The following is a 19,834-nucleotide window of genomic DNA, read 5'->3' as shown; positions in this document are numbered from 1 at the left end:
CTAGGTGGCACTTTCTGCTGCGAGTCCAGGAGGGACCAGGACCCCGAACTGCTCTGGCCACCGCCCATCTCTGGATGTCCCGGGGGACTGCACACCAGTAAAACACTGAAGATTCAAAATATAAAAATAAAATGCACTTCTCTGTATGTCTTGCGAGATGTAGCAGTTTTTTCTCTTGTATAGATCCTGGCCCACTTGCAGAAACAGAGGGGATGAACATTTGCTCAGGCCAGGCATTGGTATGTCCACTCTGTCTTTAAATCGTCACCCCAGCTGTAGCAGATTTTCCCTTTATTTCACAGGTGAGAGGACTTTGAGAGGTTAGTGACTTGTTCAAATTCTGCTAGGAAGCAAGACCCAGGATTCCAATCCAGGTTTGTCTGATTCCTGTACATAATGGAGAGGTGGAAGGAGGGTTGGGGGGGTCTGATGGATGGAGGCCTGCCTCCGTGAGGCATCAGCAGGTGGAGAGGTGGTGTGGAGGCTGATGCCTGCTGGCGAGATGGGTGAACAAATTCACGTACAGAGGGTGGAAAGATGGATGAGGAAGAGAGAGTAGTCAGTTTCTCACCAAGATCAAAGGCTTTCTTGGTCTCTGAAGAGATGTTTCCTCTGAGTGGAGCTTGCTGGTGAAGCTCCTGCCTTTTGTTCTGCCTCTGAGTGTACTGACTGGCTCAGGTGGCTCTGGGACAACAGGTCTCCTGCCAGCTCACAGACACCAGGCCCTGGCTGTGGTGCTGGAGCTTCTCAGCAGCGACTCTCAGTCTCAGTGGTTTTCACACTATGATGAGAAACAGCAGGCAGCCTTCTTCTGCTGGCTCGGGATGACTAAGCCCTGAGCCCAACCACATGCCCAGTCCTTTGGTAGCCACTTGGCATAATTTTACCTCCCCTAAATCATCACAGTGACCCTCCATGATAGCAATTACCATCCTCAATTAAGATACAAGAGAATTGAGGTTTAGGAATGATAAGTGACTTGCCCCAAATCGCATAGGGAACCAGGATTTGGACCTTAGTCTGCTTTTTCCTTCTAAACTCCTACCCTCTTCCCATTTCTTTTTCTCTAAGACTGTGCCTGAAAAAAAATTTCACTCCTTGGGGTTAACCCTTGTTCAACTCACCCTCCTGGTCTATCAGGACCTCTTATCCCCCAGACTCTAAATTTATTTCTCAAGTAACACCTTCTCTAGTTTGTCCTACTTGTGACTATCACACATATAAAGGTCAAACACACCACTGACCTCTTGCAGTACAATTCAGTCAAATTTCCAGTAGTTCCTATTAGGACTGAATGCTAAGGGAAGCGGGTATAAAAATGACTCTAGAGCCTGGAGGTATACAAGGAATCAGCCTAGAGGGAATCAGACAGAGGGCTGAAAGACAGATCAGCAAGCCTCCCTGAAGGCCTGGCTCAAATTCAGCCAGATATGTTTTGATAATTTGCTTATGGGCTAAGTCCTGTTACACATATCCCAGATGCTCAGGCTTAATTCACGGGTCTGACATTGACTAGTTTAGTGAGTATTTAACCTCTGTGCCTCAGTTTCCTCACTTGTAATATGGGGATACCAACAGTACCTTATTAATGGGTATTTGAAAATTAAATGATTTAAACATTTAAAGTGCTTAAAACAATGTTTCCCATATGGTTAGTGTTCAATAAATATTTCATGATCGTTAAAATTATAATTGTCGTAACTGTTTTTATTGAGATGTTCAATATCTCTGGCTGCTAAGATCATTTTATGCGTTCTGCAGATAGCTGGGGCATATAGCTCAGAGAGGCATGTGAGTTCGCCTTTGGAGAGGGAGTCGGTGAAATAGAAACACATGTATTAATTTAAGACTAGAAGACTTTATCTCCAGTTAGGGGAATGAGAAATATATACACCAAATGGATATGATCCATCTAATGAAATGTTAAGCCTCGGAATAGGTGAAAGTCCCCTGAAGGAATTTCCTTGGAGGTATTGAGAATTACAGAGAGATTGAATGGGAGCTGAAAAGAAGCTGAGGAGGAGGGCAAGATGAGCAATCAAGTTGTCTTGGTTCAACTTCATGGCTTCTAGAAGCAGTGGGCAAGTTCCCTAAGCTCTTATATATGTTCTTCTCAAATTTATTTCTCTATCTGTTTTTTTCTTCTTTTTTTTTGGTCGGGGGGAGGAGAAAATAATCACTTTAGAAATGTTTCTTTATTTGCTCTTTTGAGAGTGGCCAGCTGGAACAAAGAATTGTTCCGTTGAGTCTTACCTCATGGAGGCCACGAGGACTGGGAGACCTCCTCCCCTTTCTGGGTAGAACGTTTGCCACTTAAGCCTAGGCAGTGGACAGCTGCATGTGGGGGTGTTCCTGGGGGAAGGGTACCTCTGGATGCCCTACTGGCTAAGTGACAGAGTAGGGGGTTAGCATCTGTGCTTACTTGCTGGCTACGATGGGTGCATGATATGATTTTAGCATGACCTGACGCAGTGTCTGTGCAAGTCCTATGGGAACTGTCACCACTGCACCTTCTCTAAGAAGGACGGTGTATTTATTCACCCAGGGCTATTAGTATACCCTGGAGATGCCCTGTGCTCCTGAGACTGTCTGTGTGGGAGGTCAGACGAACCCCTCTACTCACCCACACACGTATTCACACACTCACCTTGTATGCTGACAGTGGGGTATCAGAGAGCAAGAACTACAAAAATGAGGCAGTGGGGAGAAGTAGGGAAGACAAGACTCTGGGGCTCAGCATCTTCCTTGCTGGGTGACCACTTGTAAGTCACTTAACCATTCTGAGGCTCAGTTCCCTCGTGTGTAAGATGGAACTAATAATGTTTGCGCAGATATCACCTTCTCGGTGGGGTTTGTGTCCTTCTTGTTGCTTGCTGTCCCTTTCCTGCTTTATTTTTCTTCATCGTTCTTACCACTGGCTCGTATACCACATATCGTACCTATTTATTTTTAATGTTGTCTGTTCTGTCTCTACCCAGGGGATAGTAGCTCTCAGATTTTGTCTGTTTGGTTCATTGCGGTATCCCAGGACCTAGAACCAGTGCCTGGCACAAAACGTGTGCACAGGACTTTTGGAGGGGGTGGGGGAGAAAAAAAGAGATGCTGTTGAACTGTACCCACCCCAGAAGACTGGCGATGCATGCAAAGCAGGCAGCATGGTGCCTGGTGCAGAGTAGGCATTCAATCAATATTGGCTAATTATGATTATTATGTGTAATTCACAGGACTGCTGTGAGGATCAAACAAGATAATGTATGCTAAGGCATGCTGTGAACACTACGTGCTGGGTACAGGAGGTACAACATTAACGATCCTCTGCTCCTTGGAGGGAACTTGCACTTAAACTTTATGCTTTTCGCTTCCATACCACCTGGGAGGGAGGGCAGACTGGTGGGTCGTTGCCACCTGAGACTCAGAGAGGGGAAAGGCCTTGGCCGAGGCCGCGCAGTGTGATGAAGGCAAAGGCAGGAGCCTAGGTTCCCAGCCCAGCGCTCTTCCCATGACTCTCTCAGAAGAGTCCCCAAGTGGATACATGTATGTGTGTATTACCTGATACACACGTATCCGTAGCATATGTACGGTTTTAAACTTAATTGATTTTTTAACTTTTTGTGTCTCAAGAGTGGCACCGTGGTCAGCGTGCTCAGCACCTACCAGGCCTGTCTGGTAGGGTAGGCAGGATAATGGGTATATTGTCAGTAAGGGTCAGAGCAGAAGCCTTTGGAGTTTCTGGGAAACAATTTGAACGTCAAGGATCTCCTGGCAGAGACCCCCCCCCCCCCCGAGGGCAGCCCCATTTCATGCAATGAATTTTAGTTTTCGAAAGCGCATCCCTTAGATGGATTTCTATTTTCCAGGGCACTTGTTTAAGCTTTGATGCCGTGTCCAAAAAAGAACAGATCCCAACAATTTCCTGCCCGAGGCCCATCCTTCCCGAAACCCTCGGCTTGGCCTGAGCGTTGAGATAATTCGTTTCTCTAATCAGATTTGGGCGGGGGGGGGGCTGCTTGGCCAGTGGGGTGGGTGGGTGGGTCGGGGAGGGGGGTGTGCAGGGTGGGAGCTGCTTGAGGAACTGTCGGTAGCTCTCTGCACCCTCACGCTGGACCCACGAGGGTGCCGCTGTCCTCAGTCTACAAATCGCCCAAGTCGGGGCACAAGACAGAGAGGCCAGGTCACGTCTCTGCAGTTACACAGCTCATGAGTGCCTGCTGGGGTGGAACCTGGTCTGTCTGTCTGTCTAGCACCACAGCTCGGGCGCTGCTACAGAGGGAACAAAGATTTGGGTGAGGGGCTCAGAGACAGGGTGGTGGTGGGGGAGTTTACTTGGTTGCCTTTGGTGTGAAAAATAATGGCTACTTCTGCTCAGGGACCAGGGCTGGGACTATCTCACAGATGGGGAAACAGGCATAGGAAGGTCAGTTAACTCGTCTGATGTTGCCCAGCTCGTCCGGGGTTGAGGCTGGATTTGGAGGCGGGTAGCGTGATGTGGGCACGTATGCTCTCACCATTGGTGATGGTGCCTTATGACGGTGAGCACGTAGTCATGCAAAGCAGAGATGGCAGACAGCGTGCCAGGATCTGGGTTTGAGTCCTTTTACCATCCCCTGGCTGGTGTGCTCTTCAGGCAGTCGTGTGTACTAATTGTCCCCCTTGACGGAGGCCTGCAGAGGCCCTGCCAGCCGCTGCCCCATGGAAAATATTTGTAAAGAATACATATATGTGATACAATTTTATATACATGAAAGGGGGAGGGGAGGGCACTCAGGAGGCTTGGGAGTGACCATTGAAGGCAGAGGGCAGCAAGGGGCTAAGAGCGGGGGCATTGGAGGTGGGGGTCATGTGGTTGTTTATGGGTTTCAAGAATCAGTGAAATGAGAGGGGGACGAACCGCCCTGGGGCAATGGCCAGAAGCAACCCTGAACCAAGGATCGTGATTAATTCTCCACAACCGAGGGACATAAAAAGAGATTGGAGTGGTTTGTGGTTATTAATTTTATTATTAAAATAATAAAAGAATAAATAACATAATGAAGACCTTGAATACGGCAATTGTGAGAATGTATTCTGGACAAAAGATTATGATGAATCTAGGTCTGCTAACTTGACATTAACAAACAAGAAACGTCTAGGCTAGTTTCTTCCTTTGAATGGGGTTTTGTGTTCCATAGAATGGGCGCACTGGGATTTTTCACCAGAGAGGAAAGATCTTTGTGGGGAGGGAAACTGTGGATGGTTGTAGGTGGGGCTTAATGGGTTTTACTGAATAGTTAAAAATGAATGAATGCATAAATAAAATTAAAGAGGTCCAAGCATGGGCCAATGACGAGGATGTGTTTTTAAACAAGGGTTATGAGTAGTAATCTGTTCTATCCAATGGTAGTTATTAAAAAACAAAACAAAACAAAACAGAGACAAAGCCCAGTAAATACAAAGGTGTTGGGATGGCGGTAGGGAGTGTATCAATAGTCCTGTAGACCAGTCATTGGTCTTGAGCTAAATGGTGGATTCAAGTGTGTTCGTTGTATCGTTAAATATGAATTAGATGAGTAAATAAAAGAAATGACAGAATGAAAGAGGGCTGATAATGAACCACCAAAGATGATGTTTTATGAATTATGGATTCAGATGAATCCACTTAGGTATAATTGTGGACCACTTAAAACCATAAAACGAAAACAAAGCTCTTACCTCTGTGGATAAGAAGCATTGGTATATAAGTACTAACATAAGTATGGATCGCTGTTTTGGTTCTGCACTAGTGCTGACCTGATGTGTTTATTGTATTTTAAAAAATAACTAAAAACAGTAAAAGGGATAAGTAGGAAACAATGACGCGATTATACCTGGAATCAAAGATTGTTATTACTTCAACTCTGCATATCTGAGTCCATTAGGAAGAAGATCTGGGCTGGTTCCTTTGTGGGTAAGAGCACAGAGACAGATACTCGTAATGGGCGTCCTTCTTTTTTTTTTTTTATTAGGTCTTGCATGTGTCTTATAAAATTGTTAAGTAAGAAGATGTGTACAATGAGACCTACGCTTAGGCCAAGGGTGATCCTGTGTCATGAACCAAACTGTGATTTAGTCCTGTGCTGCTCACCTGATGACCATTAAAAAATACCTGGGTTGTTTCATCCTTTTTAATAACTGTCTTGTGTTCCACAGAACAGAGGCCCCAGAGTGGGTCTATTGACGCTCTGTTGATCGAGATCTTGGCTGTGACCTCTCTGGCAAGTGAACCATGGATCAACCAACATGAGTGATGGTTCGTGTTATTGTTGTAAGCTGGGTGGTTGGCTGATGGATGTGTCTGTATTATTAAACGTGAATAGGCACAAATGAAATCCAAGATGGCCAAGCATAGACCAACGGGGAGACTGTCATGAACCAACGTGATGGATCTCATTTGGCGTAAATCATTGCTACCTGTAAAAAGAAACAGTTACATTCATGCACATTAATTGTAGACATGTGTATATGTGTACAGAACATGTATATCTCTTTATATAAATATAATTGTTGCCTTTTCTTATTAATCTTGGGTTGAGGGGTGAGTTCATGTGTGTTTATTGATTTATTAAAAATAAATGAATGCATGCCTAAATAAAATAGGCAAGGATTAAGAGTGGACTAACGAAGACAAGATTTGTGATTTATGATTACATAATCATACAGATTTGAAGGACATTAAAACAAAAAAATCTATGCTATTTTACCTAACTTAATAACATTTTACTATTAATTCATACATTATGGTTTATATAGACACTTCCGCCTGGATAAATTTGGGGTGTTTACTTGGTGAAAGCAATGCTCGTAGAGGCATAGATATTTGTAGTTTTCTATTTGTTGGGTAAGATTCATAAGTATTGTTTTGTGATTTTTTTTTTAAAGGCTTAAATTAAAAAGGGCCGAGTGTAGATGAATGAGGATAATGTTTCATAAACTAAGGCTGATTATTTTAATTCTATACAGGTGAAAGCCGTTGAAAATGATCCAGGGTGTTCCTTTTTTAAACGGTTGCTTTCTCTTGCACGAAATGGGCATGCCATAGTTCATTTAACCATGCAATATTTATGAGAATTTTGAATCTTATTTGGATGGATAAGGTACATTAAGAAATGTAAGTAACAGTTGATGTTCTTAAGTCTTTGGCTGGAAAGTTTTTGAGGGTGTTCATAAATAAGTAAATGAATGAATGAAATGAACAGATGAAGGAATAAAACCCGAGATGGCAAACATGGGCCTATGACAATAATCTCTCGTTATCCCAGAATTAAGATTATTCAGATTCTGTGCAGTCGGTGCTTCAGTTCAAAGTCCAGACCATCATGATTCACTTCTGGTTTGGATGTGACTCTCCTCATGCAGAAACTTCTAGAGATGGGAGCTCTGTCCTCATGGGGTAAACAGGTTGTGTTGGAAACACCTCCATCCCTGTTGGAAAGGAAGAGAATAAGAGACAGAGAAGTGTGGAACCCTACCGGGGAAATGATGTGAGGTCTCCCTACCTGTGGCTGTCACTGTATAGGAAAAAAAGAATAAAGGCAGATGGTGGTAATAGCCATCATTCTTTTTTTTTTTTTGTCCTTTTTTTGTCCATCAAATTTGGAATTAGTGGGGTTTTTTGTTTATTTATTTATTTTTGGTCATGGTCATCATTCTTATTTTAGGTGATCAATTCTATGGTATTCACCAGAATAACAATTGAGAACCATTAATTGGTCAAGGCAATTAAAAATAGAGTGCTGTTTTTGGGTCAATGATGAGAAGGAGGGCCAAGCATGGACCAATATTGAGAATGTGGTACAAACCATGGATTACAGCTAATCTGGGATTTCACAATTAACATTGATTTACAAAGTTTTAAATCTAATACCTTTCATTTTTTTTAATACTTGGTTTCTGTTCTACAGAAAGAATGCACTAGAGCTGATTAGTCATCTGTAATGATAAACAGCTTGCCTCTGTGGGTAAGGAGCCCGGAGGCTGATGTAAGTGACAGTTCTTGCTCTTGGTTGGAATGGTTTGCTCATGGATGTTGACTGTATTACTTAAAAGAAACAGATAGTTTCATATGTTGGTAATACAGGAGGCCATGCATGAACCAATGATAAGTGTGCTATGAACCAAAGATCATGGGGAATCCAATTCAATACGACTTAATTCCATTAAAAATATGCTAAAGCCTTTGCTTGTGTTATTGGTATTTTAATGTTTCAGTATTAAATATTGTACTACTGTTGATTTAAACATTCCCCTATTGATATAAAAACTCTATGCCGTTAACTGGTTGAGAGGATGGCCCGGGGAGAGATGGACAAATATTATCAGTTTTCTATTCTGAACGATGGTGGATTCATAATAGTTCATTGTGTTATCTTTGAAATACAAATGAATTAAAACAAAGAGGTATGAACAGGCCAGTAATGAATGTGGGATTGGTATGTAGAAAGCATGTTGATAGACTCATCTGCTGTTGACCTTTATAGAGAGATATATAGCATATTATTTCTGTGGGAAATTAGCCTATGGACATGTGCCATCCAATAGAGTGGCCACTAGCCACAGGTGGCTACCAAGCACCTAGAATGTGGATAGTCTGAATTGAGATATTGATCTATTTTGAAAATACATACCAAATTTAGAAGATGCACTCCAAAAAATGTAAAACATGTCATTAAAATGTGTTTATATAGATTACACGTTTTATTTTTAAATTTTTAAATATTTTTTTGTTTTTGAGAGAGAGAACACGAACAGAGGAGGGGCAGAGAGAGAGAGGGAGACACAGAATCCGAAGCAGGCTCCAGGCTCTGAGCCGTCAGCACAGAGCCTGATGCGGGGCTCAAACTCACAAACTGTGAGATCATGACCTGAGTTGGAAGTCAGATACCCAACCAACTGAGCCACCCAGGCACCCATATAGATTACATGTTGAAATGATAGCATTTTAAGTTTAAATAAATTTGGGTTAAACATACAATTATAACTGATTTCATCTGTTTCTTTTTACTTTTAAAAATGTAAAAGATGTAGATTCTACTATTTTATTTTAATTTTTGTATTTGAGAGAGAGAGAGAGAGAGACAGACAGACAGAGAGAGAGACAGAGAGAGATGGGGAAGGGCAGAGAGAGGGAGAGACAGAATCCCAAGTACGCTCTGTGCCTTTAGTGCACAGCCTGATGCGGTGCTTGAACTCATGAACTGTGAGATCGTGACCTGAGCCAAGATCAGGAGTTGGTCGCTTAACCGACTGAGCCACCCAGGCACCCCTAAAATATAGATTCTAGAAAACTGAAAAGTTTATGGGTGGCTTGCATTATGTTTTATTGGCCGGCACTACTATGCAACAATGATAGCAATAGTCAAGGATCTTTTCCTTTGTTTTTCTGACCCACGGATATCGATTTATTATTGGTCAATTAATGGATCAGTGGAAAGTAAATAGACAAATGGGAAAAACAGGGAAAAGCACACACTTACTATTAATGTATTGAAGTGAGCATTATTTTAACATTTTTTATGATGCACCGGAACCGTAAAAACAATGTGCATCGGTTAATCCCCGTGGTTAATGAACATATGAATAGATGTGTGTACTAATCAGTGCTGTTGTATTGGGTTGTTGGTGTCCTGCTGTGTTTCGTTTTTGTTTTTAAGGAAAATGACCTGCAAGGAACAAGTAGCTGAGTAAATAACTAGATAGAAGAGACTGAAACATGGTAAGTGCTGAGTGAGCACAGCATTGTGAGCAAAGGTGTTGGTTAATGCAGATGGGCACCAATGGAATCCACTGCAGTAAATGCCTGGTCTCGGTTTTGTGGGAAATGAGCCTGTCATCAGAGGTTAGAGAGATTGCAGGGTCTTAATCTTAGACTTTTGAGGCTTGTGGGTATTGATTATGTTATTATTGTGTAAGTGAGTCAATGAGTAAGTCATTTAAATAAATGTATAAATGAATGAAAAGAGAGGCCAAGTATGGACCGATGATGAGTGTGTAACACGGACCAAGAATTATTATTAATATGTTTTTGAAATACTGAAGTCCATTAAGAAAAGAAAGCACTGATGTCTGTTTGTTAAAAAGGGATGTGAGAAATGGAGAAGAAATAAAGAAGAGAAATACATAAGACAATTGCAGAAGACCAATGTTGAAATTATGTCACACGATAAGAATTATGATTAATCCAATTTATTTACTGAGTGCATTAAATGACAACAAAGGTCTGGTTGGTTGCCTCTGTAGGTAATGAACAAGTGGACAGATACTAGTTTTATTGAGAGTTTTTGACCAGTTTCTTTAGATTCCAAGCTAGGGATTGTAAGGGAATGAATGAGTATGTTTATGACACGTTCGGTTAATTAAAAGGGGACAAATCATAGACTGGTGGTGGACATAACTCATAAAGCGAGGGTTAGGATAAATACAGTCTTTGTTACCAGTGTCCATATAAAAAAACAAAAAGTCTAGGCTCCAACCTATTTATTTCAGGTTGACAGATAGATTCATGTCATATTATTTCACTTTGGGCTGCAGGTAGATTTACTCTTGTTAATTATCTTCTCAAAGATATGGATTACCTAACTACTCAAATTAAATAATAAATAAGCAAATAGACAAATACGTAAAGAGGCTTAAGAATGAGCCCTTGTGAAATGTGCCATGAAACACAATTTCATATTAATCTAACTTTGAACACACAAGGTCCTTTTTTTGTTTGTTTATTATTTTTTAACTTAAATTTTCGTTTGTTACCATTGATGGGTATTAAGCAAGGTCCTTTTTAAAAAAAGGTGAAAGGAGGCATTTCATTCACTTTACATTTCTGCAATATTTCATTTTATATTCTGCCATTCCTGATTTACACATTCCACCATTGATCAAGATTTGAGTTTCTTTTCTTTTGTTTTAAAGTTTATTTATTTTGAGAGAGAGAGAGAGCACACAGGCGTGTGTGTGTGAGCGGGGGAGGGGCAGAGAGAGAGAGAGAGAGAGAGAGAGAGAGGAGAGAGAGAACCCCAAGCAGGCTCTGCACTGTCAGTGTAGAGCCCGATGCTGGGCTCTATCTCACGACTGACTGTGAGATCATGACCTGAGCTGAACTCAAGAGTTGGACGCTCAGCCGAGTGAGCCACCCAGGTGCCCCAGAGATTTGGGTTTCTAACATGTTGAGAGAGATACACAAGTAAAGATGGAAAATTACTGGTAAAGGAAAATGAGATGTTCCTGGGTTTTCTTTGTTATGTATTTTAAGATTTGAACAAATTAAAGAAAAGGAGGGCCACGCAGGGTTATGATGAATGTGGGTATGCGGAAAGAATGATCTATATGTGCGACAGTAAGTCCACTGTAGAAAGAGATCTGGGGGATTAGCTCTGGGGGAAATTAGACAAAAGACAGACATTAGTAATATTCTTACATCTTATTCTTGCTTTGTTGTGATTTATGAATATGAACAAGTGATTTTTAGTCAATGAATGAATGAATGGATGGATAAATAAACAAATGTATAAATGAGTAAATGAAAAAGTCCCAAGCCTAGACCAATGATGAGTACCCTGGGGTGTCTGAACCAAGGATTTTGATTAAACCCTATAACTCTGAGGTCTATCATAAAAACAAACCTAATTTCTTTCCTTGGTGGGACATGAACCGGGGCAGAAATCAGGACTATAGGTGTCTTGCTTGTGGCTTTGTACACCTTGGGTAAGGGTCTTTTTATTAGTGACTCATTGTTTCAGTACGTAAAGAAATGTATCTATGAACAAAGACAACGAGGGCTAGGTCTTTACCAATTATGAGAGTATCTAATGAGAAATAAATTATTATTAAAACATTTCTGAGGAGCTGAGTTCCAGTAGGTTAAGAGTCTAAGACTTTTTTTTACCACGTTTCATCAGGAATATATAGGCAGGTATCAGTATTGCTTCTGGGTTGGTGGTTGTTAATTTTATTACAAATTTTATTAAGAAAAGGGGGGTTGGAAAGGGAAACATAATCAATGATTGATTACAGATGTACTTAAAGAAGATCGAGCATGGGCCAATGAGAGATAGGGTTAGATGAGTTATGCTCAATCAGTATCATTTTTGAAAACGACCCATTTAATTGTTTTTCTGCGGGTATAGAGTTTATGGGAAGATGTTAGTATTATTTAGGTATGTCCAGGGATGTAGTTTCACAGAGTATCGAGGATACTATTATAAGTGAGCCAAGGACGAGATTATTTAAAAGAGGGCAAACATGTATCAGTGAGGATAATACGTTATTACAAGAAGATAATTATTACCTTTGTTCTACCCTTCAGTATCCATATAAGTAAAAGGGGGTCCTTTGAGGCTCTGCTCACTTTGGGTAAAGGGTGTAGAGATGATTACTTTTCATATTTAGACCATTTTGCATGTTTTTGAAAAAAAAGAGAACAAATTTTTACATGAGTAAATAAATAAAAAAACAGAATAAATTTATGAAGTAAGGCCAGGCACGGATCAATGATGAAAATATGTCAAGAAATGAAGATATAAATTTATAAAATTCTTATCAAGGAAGAACCATAAAAAAAGACAGTTTAGACTAGGACCTATGTGGTTGGGGTTTAACAGACAGAATATGGAACAGGTATAGTTCTGAATGTGGAACAGGTGTCGTTCTGAATTCTTCCACTAGGTTGTCGGTTTAGCAGTTGTCATTGTATTACATGCATTATAATTAAAGAGGTCAGTAAGGGGTGCCTGGGGGGCTCAGTCGGTTAAGCATCTGACTTAGGCTCAGGTCATGATCTCACAGTTCGTGGGTTTGAGCCCCGTGTTGGGCTCTGTGTTGACAGCTCAGAGCCTGGAGCTGCTTTGGATTCTGTCTCTCTCTCTCTCTCTCTCTCTCTCTCTCTCTCTCTGTGCTCCTCCCCTGTTCACACTTATGTGTATGTCTCTCTCTCTCAAAAAATAAACATTAAAAACTTAAAGAAGTCAGGAAGTAAGAAGGCCATTTGTGGGCTAATAATCAGAATATGGTAAAAAAAGGATTTATGAGAAATCTACTACAGTAGGACTGAGGTGTCTTGAAAAAAATCTAAATCCATATTGCTTCTTCCATTTTCTAAAATCTACTTGTTACTCTGCAGAGTCAGCATACCCAGTCTGATTTATCCATTATCCCGTGAAGAAGATCTTGGCTGTCACTTTTATGGATAAGGAGCAAAGTGACTCATGTAAGTGACAGAGTTTGTGTTCTTGGTTTGGAGGGAATTCCTATGGTCCATGGGATTGTTTCAAAGGAGCAATGGCCTGTGGACACATAAATGCAATCAAAGCACACCACACGTGGAACATGACTGGGAATGTGTATGAACCATGAATTAAGAGTAGCCCACTTCAGGGGCAACTGGGAGGCTCAGTCGGTTGAGCATCCGACTTCGGCTCAGGTCATGATCTCACGGTTTGTGAGTTTGGGCCCCACATCGGGCTCTGTGCTGACGGCTCAGAGCCTGGAGCTTGCTTCCCATTCTGTGTCTCCTCTCTCTCTGCCCCTCCCCCACACGTGCTCTCTCTCTCTCTGCCTCTCAAAATAAAGAAAACTAATGAAAGAAATGTAAAAAAAAAAAGATAAGCCCACTTCAGATGGAACTGGAGAGTGTTATGCTAAGTGAAATAAGTCATACAGAGAAAGACAGATACCATATGTTTTCACTCTTATGTGGATCCTGAGAATCTTAAGACCATGGGGGAGGGGAAGGAAAAAAAAAAGGTTAGAGAGGGAGGGAGCCAAAACATAAGAGACTCTCAAAAACTGAGAATAAACTGAGGGTTGATGGGGGTGGGAGGGAGGGGAGGGCGGGTGATGGGTATGGAGGAGGGCACCTGTTGGGAAGAGCACTGGGTGATGTATGGAAAACAATATGACAGTAAATTTCATGTTAAAGAAAAAAAAAGATTAGCCCACTTCAGTATAATTGAGATCCATTGAAAACAAAGTTTGAGGGTTTTGCGTTGACTTTCACAGCTGCTTTAATATTCTGTTTTATTTTTGCACCCCGTTTTAAGAACATTCTCTATTGATACCTATCTAGGTTGTTACGTCTTTGAGGAAGGAGCACCTGGGAAGCTAGAGAGTATTGTCCGCATTCTAGTTCTGGAGCCAAATGGTAGGTTCAGGGCACTAGTTTCAAAATACAAAGAGCGTAAGCGAAAGATGAGCAAGCAGAGAGCAGTGAAGTGCGTGGGATGGATGGCAAGTTCATTGATTAATCCATATGTGCAGCACTGAGGTCCAATTAAAAAGAGATCTTGTTTAGTAGCTCTGTGGGAAATAAGCTCGTACACAGCTCTCTGCAATATTCAAAGATCTTGTCCCTGGGTTTCCGTGATTCATAGGAAGTAATTTTTTTTTTTTTTGAACCAGTGAGGCCATGAAGGAAATAATCAGTAAGTAATGCATAAACAGTCAATACACAGTATATACATAAATAACTGAAGAAAAAGAATGTTAAGCTTGGATCAATGATGAGTAGTTCTGGGGTATATGAATCAAGAATTTTGATTAAACCCTAAACTCTGAGGTCCATAGAACACTGTGTATTAACTGTAGAGGAACTAGAATTTACAAAAAAAAGAAAGAAAGAAAGAGGAAGAAAGAAAGAAAGGGAGAAAGAAAGGGAAAGAAAAGAGACCTAGTCATTCTCTCTAAGGGAATAGAGTCTGGGGCAGAAGTTCAAGCCTATTGCGGATCTGGTTCTTGGGTCTTAGTGATTTTTGGGTATGGATTGTATCAGTGTAAGTGAATCAATGAATGCACGAATAAATAAATGTGTCATTGAATGAAGACAAACATGATCACACGTGAGTGTCATGGAACAAGTGTCACTGGTGATATGTTTGTTTAACACCATGTTTCAATAGAATTCATAGGTAAGACCTGTTGCCCTCTTCAGAACACACGGGAGGTCCAGAAGCGTAAGAGTGCACACAACTATATGTACATGGGCATGTAAGTCTGGATTGCTGGGAGTTTGCTGGTGGTTGGTTTCATTAAGAAGAAGGAAGGGTCACCTGGGTGGCTCAGTTGGTTAAGCGTCCACCTCTTGGCTTCGGCTCAGGTCATGATCTCATGGTTTGTGAGTTCGAGCCCCGTGTCGGGCTCTGTGCTCACAATGTGGACCCTGCTTGGGATTCTCAATCTCTCCGTCTCTCTCTCTGCCATGTAAAAGTTACAAGCCTTATTCTTTTTCTTTCTTTTTTTTATAAGAAAGATTTTCTCTTCTTATTTTAATTTTTTGTTTTATTTTTTAAGTTTATTTATTTTGAGAGAGAGAGAGAGAGTGAGCAAGCAAGAGGGAGCGTGATCGTGAGCGTGTGAACACAGTTGGGGAGGGGCAGACAGAGACGGAGAGAGAGAATCCCAAGCAGGCTCAGTGCTGTCAGTGCAGAGCCCCGAAGAAGGGCTGGAACTCATGAACTGTGAGATCGTGACCTGAGCTGAGACCAAGAGTCAGATGCTTAACTGACTGAGCCACCCAGGTGCCTCAGTTTCCTTTCCTTTCCTTTCCTTTCCTTTCCTTTCCTTTCCTTTCCTTTCCTTTCCTTTCCTTTCCTTTCCTTTCCAACATTTATTTATTTTCAAGAGACAGAGTGCAAGTGGGGGAGGGGCAGAGAGAGAGGGAGATACAGAATTGGAAGCAGGCTCCAGGCTCTGAGCTGTCAGCACAGAGCCTGACGCGGGGCTTGAACCCACCAACAGGGAGATCATGACCTGAGCTGAAGTTGGATGCCTAACCAACTGAGCTATCGAGGCGCCCCTCAACTTTCTTTTTTTAATATTTATTTATTTTATTGGGGAGAGTGGCAGAGGGAGGGAGGGAGGGAGGGAGAGAGAGAGAGAGAGAGAGAGAGAAAATCCCAAGCAGGCTCCATGTCTAGCCGTGATGTGGGGCTCGATCCCACGACTGTGAGATCATGGCCTGAGCCAAAATCAAGAGTTGGGCGCCTAACTGACTGAGTCACCCAGGCTTTATTCTTGAGTTGAGTCTTAGATTCAATGATATTTACTACATTGCTAAAGAATGAAAATAAAATAAGCTGATAAAATAGAAGGGAGTTGAGTCTTTGCACCAGTAATGAGAATGTGATATGATCCAGCTTTGTTATTAATTTGGCAGTGTGAAACTCATGTCCACTTAAAAACATCTCATGGAGACTGTTTAGAATTGGCTTTTAATTTACAGCATGAACGCACCACAGCCAAATGAATAATTCTCTAATGAGGAAGATCTTAGTTGTTGCCTCTGTGGGTAAAGAGCATAGAGACCAACATAAATGTTACAGTCCCTGGTCTCTGGCGAGTTTGTTCATGAATTTTCCAAGGACTTATTTTACAAAATTTAAAATAGCATATTAATAATAGCATAATAATAAATATATTAAATATATAAAATATACTTATATGTAATAAGTATATATAAATACATATGTAATGAAATATATAAACATAAAATTGGTTATAAAATATGTAAGTGTGTATTATTTATATATATAATATGTAAAATATAAAACATTTATATATATATAAAATTAAAGAACACCAAGCATTGGCCAAGGATATGAATATGTTATGAACCGTTCATGATTAGTCATTTTCAGGGCCACATGATAATATATATCATTTTAGTTTGGCACCAAAGTACATTTAGAAGTATATCCCTTCCTTGCTAAAGCTCGAGGTTATTTACTTGTTGAGGGAGGGGGATGTAGGATGATGGAGAAAATTACATCGTTCTAGTTGTGAGGGAAGACGATGGTTCATAGTTGTTTATTTCACCCTCTTTACAATGAGGATACGTAAAGAGACGAGCAGAAACTTCTTATCAATATGATGATGTGAAGCAGCTGTCAATCCCTATGTGCAACCCAGAGGTGCACTAATAAAAAGACATCAAGCGTATTAGCTTTGTGGGACAAATGCAAATAGACTTACCTTGGTAAAAACCATTCATCTTATTCTTGGCATTTGTGATTCATGGCTATTGACCGTGTTATAATTTATGCATGTAAAAATGATCCAGAAAGGAAGATATGAATGAAGAAGGCAAAAAAATGCCAAGTTTGGATCAATGATGAGTACCCTGGGGTGTCTGGATTAAGTTTTGATTAAGCTCTGTAACTCTAATGTCATTACGAGAAGAAATGTAGCCATTCCCTCTATGGTTAAAGTGTTTACAAAGCAAGAAGGGAATAGTAGGGATCCTGTTGTTAGGTTTTGTGTTCCTAGGATGCGGGATATTTTTAATTACACATGAAATGATGCCTGGTTAGGAAAGAAATGAAGGAGTGAATGAGGATGAGGAAAGCCACACATTGTTTAATGATGAGACTATGTTTTGAAACATTTCTGAAGTAATGAGGTCTAGGAAAGTAAGTAGACTTTACTCTGTTCAGCAGGGAGCAGATAGGAAAGTATGTCCAAGATTGAATGTTGTCATTATGAATTGATGGCAGGTTGCTGATTTATTTTATTAAGGGAAACAGGTTGGCATCGGTAAATAATTGAAGATCTAACTGAAAAAAAAAAAAGATTATGGACCAGTCATGAGAATGGGTCCCATGACAAGATGGTTTGCTCTGAGCATATGATCTCCTGTTAGTATTATTTAAAGCATTGTCCAGTGACTTATGACAATGACATATTATATGTTATTATAACCGAATGAATGGATTCATATTTTATTTAAAAGGTGAAAATCATACACCAGTGAGGAAGGACTCTGATTATCCTGTTTTATACTACTGCATCTATATTTTTAAAAAGCCAGGCTTTTCCCAGTTTGTATAATGTACAGACAGATGCTTCCCATTTTAATTCACTTTTCTTTTTCTGTTTTTTTTTTTTTTAAGTCAAAGTGCAGTTAACACACAACGTTACATTAGTTTCAGGTGCACAACATAGTGATTTCACCTCTTTAGATGTTATACCGTGCTCACCATAAGTGAAGGTACTGTCTGTGCCTTTATATAATGAACAACAGGTGAAATTATTCCATGAGTAATTGAATGAGTGAATGAATGAATGGATGAATAAGTAGAGCCAACCATGGACCATTGTTAAAAATATGCCGTGAAACAAGGATTTAAATTTATCCGATCGGTTTAAGAAAGATCCATGGAGAAGGGTAATGTAGATTTTAGCTATGTAAAGTACCCGGATATGTTTATAAGAGTCATAGTTATCAGTTGTGAGTGGAGCGATGGATTCAGTGGTGTTCATTTTATTGTTGAAAATTAAAATTAGGGGTGCCTGGCTGGCGCATTCGGCAGAACATGCGTCTCTTGATCTCAGGATTGTGAGTTCGAGCCCTCGGTGGGTAGAGAGATGACTTAAAAATAAAATCTGAAAAAACTCAAAATGAATGGAGTAAGTAAACAGTAGTGATATTCTTGAGCCAACGAAAAGAAGCAAGTTTTATGTGTAATCGAGAACTCTACGATTAGTATCTTTCACACATACCTAAATGTGTGTTTTTTTCATTATTTCCAAAGCCTGATTTTTACCTCAGAATGAAGACACCACGGTTGATTTAATCCTATCTAATGGTGAAGACTGTGGCTCTGTGGGGAAGGAGCATTAAATTCTGAGGTGAGTAACAGTCAAAGTCTATGTACTTGGTTAGGGGAACTTGTTCATGGCTGTGCACTGAAGTATTTCAAGTAATAAAAAGCTATGTAGGAGTGCAAAATTAAAGAACGCTGTACATTACCAATGACAGGAATAGATTATGAACCAGAGATGATGAGGAGTAATTCAATTCTGCGCACCTGATGACTCCTTTAAAAAGGTGGCAGATGTTTCATACGTTTTCAGGGATACTTACACGACTGCAGATTTTAACATTCATCCCTTCACAAGAGTCAGTGAGAGGGAGCACATGGCCTACGCTGAAGGCCACTGCAAAAAGAGACGTAATGTATTAGCTCCACGGGAAATGAGCTTATCAGTAGATCTTAGTGATATTTAAGGATCTTGTTTTTGAGCTTTAGTGATTTCTGTGCATTGATTGTATTGTTGGAACAGTGAGCATATCAATAAACCTAAAGGATAAAGGACTGAAGGAAAAGAGTGCAAAGCTTAGGACAATGGTGAGTCCTGGGGTGGGGGTTGAGTCTGAGTCCAGAATTGTGTGGGATGTGGGGAGAGGGAGACCCTCCTGCACTGCTGGTGGGAATGCACACTGGTGCAGCCGCTCTGGGGAACAGCACGGAGGGTCCTCGAAAAGTTAAAAATAGAACTACCCTACGACCCAACCATTGCACTACTAGGTACTTACCCAAAAGATACGAAAATACAGATTTGAAGGAGGACAGGCACTCTGATGTTTATAGCAGCTCTATCTATGATAGACAAATTATGGAAGCAGCCCAAGTGTCCACTGACGGATGAATAGATAAAGAAGATGTGATATAGACATGCGATGGAATATTACTCAGCCATCAAAATGAATGAAATCTTGCCGTTTGCAAGGACATGGGGGGAGCTGGAGTGCACTATGCTAAGCGAAATGGGTCAGAGAAAAATGCCATAGGGTTTCACTCATGTGTGGAACTTAAGAAACAAAAGTGAGCATGGGGGGGAAAAAAGAGTGAGAGTGGGAAAACAATAACGAACTATAGGGAGCAAACTGTTGATTAGCAGAGGGGAGGCAGGGACAGGTAGGGGGAATAGGTGATGAGGATTAAGGAGGGCACTTGTTGTGATGAGCGCTGGGTATTGTATGGCCGTGTTGAATTCGCTATATTGTACACCTGAAACTCATATCACACTGTATGTTAACTATACTGGAATTTAA

The 19,834-nt window shown here is 40.7% G+C and overlaps 1 long non-coding RNA gene and 2 other non-coding genes across 4 annotated transcripts in view; all 3 read left to right on the top strand.

Moving 5' to 3' along the window:
• The window catches only part of LOC147579692 (uncharacterized), a 129,156-nt gene that overhangs the window by 1,628 nt on the left and 107,694 nt on the right, over window positions 1-19,834 (top strand). The window contains exons 2-7 of one of the 2 annotated variants that reach the window (XR_015252024.1): window positions 303-374; window positions 3,225-3,296; window positions 6,166-6,265; window positions 6,976-7,123; window positions 7,917-13,213; window positions 18,548-18,627. This is a non-coding gene — a long non-coding RNA (uncharacterized LOC147579692). Of the gene's footprint in view, window positions 1-302; window positions 375-3,224; window positions 3,297-6,165; window positions 6,266-6,975; window positions 13,214-18,547; window positions 18,628-19,834 lie in introns of both variants that reach the window. The other variant, XR_015252025.1, reaches the window with a different exon arrangement.
• Window positions 11,546-11,617, top strand: LOC112856696 (small nucleolar RNA SNORD113/SNORD114 family). Its single transcript, XR_003223243.1, has one exon. It is a non-coding gene; the product is annotated as a small nucleolar RNA SNORD113/SNORD114 family (small nucleolar RNA).
• Window positions 14,495-14,566, top strand: LOC112856693 (small nucleolar RNA SNORD113/SNORD114 family). Its single transcript, XR_003223240.1, has one exon. It is a non-coding gene; the product is annotated as a small nucleolar RNA SNORD113/SNORD114 family (small nucleolar RNA).

The sequence above is a fragment of the Puma concolor genome, chromosome B3, assembly GCF_028749965.1.
Source record: "Puma concolor isolate L17-30 chromosome B3, mPumCon1.1.hap2, whole genome shotgun sequence".
Taxonomy (NCBI): Eukaryota; Metazoa; Chordata; class Mammalia; order Carnivora; family Felidae; genus Puma; species Puma concolor.
Note: the sequence above shows the minus strand (reverse complement) of the source record. Positions and strands in the feature narration are given on the sequence as shown.